Below are 3,052 nucleotides of genomic sequence, written 5' to 3'. Positions count from 1 at the left end.
TAATCACAAGGAAGTAGTGGATCAGACATAATCACTATTTCTATTTCTATGTTATTGTGTGTTAACATCTTTCTGTGTTGTATGGCTGAGGGACGTTGGTGACAGACTGTCCCACTAATGGACTTCATAGGAATCACTTCCATTTAGTAGCATAGGACATGGAGTAGGAGATCATGTCGGCTTATCCACTACAGGGGAGAGTCGGTAATGCATCTAACTTCCTACAAGAGTATAAACATAGAAAATAGAAACTAAGAAATCTATGTAACATCGCCTAGCATCACAAGGAAACTAAAATCCTAGAATCTCACCTTAAACCAACTCTCACATCCTCTTAACTCAACCCCTCTCAAGATCCACCATCTCTTCTCTCTTCTCTTTCCCTTACTTTCTTTTCCAACCAATCTTACGTTTATCTAGATAATTCACCGTGCGAAGTTAACTGGTGCTTAATCAATAGTCTCTGTGGATCGATAATCTTTTTATTACTGAAGACGAAACCATGCACTTGCGGTTGCATAACAAATTTTTGGTGCCGTTGCTGGGGGATTGTTTTCGATTAACATTAGTTGATTAGCATATGAGTTATTCTAGACTTTTTTATTTTTCCTTTTGGCTTTTCTTTCTTATTTTCATTATGCACTTTATTTCTTGCAATTTAAATTCTGCATTTTCTTTCTTGTTTTTCATATAGCATTTTATTTCTTGTCTTTAATTCTACATTTTTGGGTTTTCCTATAATTTTTTTTAGATATCCATGAGCACTAACATGTCAAGCAAGACTTTAAGAGACTTTTTTGCACCCATTTCTGCTAGATATATGTCTCCCATTGTACATCCTCATATTGAAGCAGAAAATTTCAACTAGACCCAGAGTAAATTGCTATGATACAAGGTCACAAATTTGGAGGAGATGTATCAGAAAGCCTTTATATGCACCTTAAAACATTTCTAGAGCTTTGTGTTATGGTGAACTGTGAAGGAGCGTCAGCAGATGTAGTTCGATTGATGACATTTCCTTTCAATACTAAGGATAAAGAAAGGACTTGGATATATTCTCTCCGTCCTTAAAGCATTACAAGTTGGGAACAATTGGAGCAGCAATTTATGAATCACTTTTTCCCTCTAAGTAGAACAGTGTATATGAGGAATTGTATCACAAATTTTGCTCATGCAGATGGAGAATCATTATTTGAAGCATAAGATAGATTCAAGAGTCTACAAAGACAGTGCCCTCATCATTGCTTGGAAAAATGGCTGACTCTGCATATATTCTATAGGGGAATTTCTTTCTCAGATAAGTGTTTATTGGATTCATTAGCTGGAAGTTCTTTTATGAACAAGAGTGTGGATGAAGCATATACATTAATTGATCAAGTGACATTGAATCTCCAAGAATGGTCAGATAAAAGTTGGATGGAATCTCCTAAAAAAATTCAAGAAGTGCAAGTCATAAATACAAGAGTGCTTGTCAAACAAATTGCAATTCAACCATCCAAGAGTTTTGAAATTCTCAAGTCATAGAATGTGAGGTCCAAACAGTTGGAGGCAAAGATTGATAGCATTGTTTCAAAATGGTTCAAACATGATCCCCCTCCTATACAGATAAGATCTAGTGAAAATGATAATGATATTAAGTTGAGAAGTGACAAGAACCATGAAGAACTTCTGAAAAAGGACTTGTACAGAATTGACGAGGAGAACAATAGAAGATCTAAAGAACTCAATTCCATTACTCCGGGAAGTTCCCAAAGGCCACAAGTATCTTTCCCTCAATGATTGATCACACCAACACTAGATTAGCAAGTTGGACCTCCTCAGCAAGCTCAAAGGGAATATGGGAAAAAAGAAGTTCAATCTTTCCCAAGACCTTCACTAAGGGTTCCTTTTCCGCAAAGGCTAGTGAAGGTCAATGAAAATAAAGATTTTAAAAAATTCTGTGATTCTAACATTGTTGTGTGTAGATTTCTTGATGTATATAAAGATGAAGACTCTTCAGATGAGGATTGTGATGATAATGCAGTGGATAACAAGTTTTCAGATCTACCTCCAAGTTTTACAGGATGTTATGATGAAACTGAATTTTCAGATGATGAATGTAATGAGGTAGATCAACATAAGAATGCAAATGAAGTCAGTAATCCTCCTATAGTTGATTCTCCCACTGAGGATATTGATGTTCATTTATTTTTTGATGTTTGTGTTGATGATGATGTTATGAAAGGAAGTGTAGGGAGTTGTGTTGTGGAAGCAGCATCTAAAAAATCGCCTCCTTTGTCCACACAACTGTCTGAGATTATGAGAGTTGCAAGGATTGAACATGTTGTGGACCAATGTGTAGGGACTTATGCAGAACTAGCAGAGTCTCAATAATCACCACCTTTAGTAGCACCAACACCTAAGCTAGAGCCACAACCATCATTGGATTCAGAGGAGGTCGCATCCACTGATTTGGAACTTTCAGGTAACTCTCAGCATTGCAAGGTGAGTATTCTTAATGATCTTTCAGAAAGTTTCATGGAGGTACCTGTAATTAATTTTGTTGGATGTGATTCTATTGTTGATACATACTCAGTTCATTCTAATATGGTTATGGTTCTATCTTATATAACATACTTGTGGGAGATTTGTTTTTCTTTTGAGTGTGCAGATTTTCATGGGGCCTATAATTGGAAGCTCAATCTGAACTGTCTTCGACTACCTGAGAAAATTTAAAAGAAGACGAAGATGGTGAGAGCGATACATTACTTTTTAACTCCTATATTGAAAGCTCCCTCCATAATAAGAGCCCATGGTACAAGAGTGTTGAAATATCTTACCCCTCCAAGAGCAAGATTTCGATAAATCTAATGAGGAGGTCGAGCTAATAACCTTAAACAAGCGCTTCTTGGGAGACAACCCAAGTTCATTTTCCTTGTTTTCATTTATGTCTTTAGTTCTTTCTAGTTTCATTTCTTTCTTTATATAATAAACCTGTATCCTATACTTAATTTTTGTTATCTATCTTCTTTTATAGGACTCAAAGATTAGGAAGAGGGCAACTACATGATGG

The 3,052-nt window shown here is 36.0% G+C and overlaps 1 non-coding gene across 1 annotated transcript; it reads right to left on the bottom strand.

Annotated features, from left to right (window-relative positions):
• Positions 1-1,141: 1,141 nt before the first annotated feature.
• On the bottom strand, positions 1,142-1,247 carry LOC122044647. The gene has a single exon (XR_006129676.1). It is a non-coding gene; the product is annotated as a small nucleolar RNA R71 (small nucleolar RNA).
• Between the last annotated feature and the right edge of the window lie 1,805 nt (positions 1,248-3,052).

The sequence above is a fragment of the Zingiber officinale genome, chromosome 2A (assembly GCF_018446385.1).
Source record: "Zingiber officinale cultivar Zhangliang chromosome 2A, Zo_v1.1, whole genome shotgun sequence".
Taxonomy (NCBI): domain Eukaryota; kingdom Viridiplantae; phylum Streptophyta; class Magnoliopsida; order Zingiberales; family Zingiberaceae; genus Zingiber; species Zingiber officinale.
Note: the sequence above shows the minus strand (reverse complement) of the source record. Positions and strands in the feature narration are given on the sequence as shown.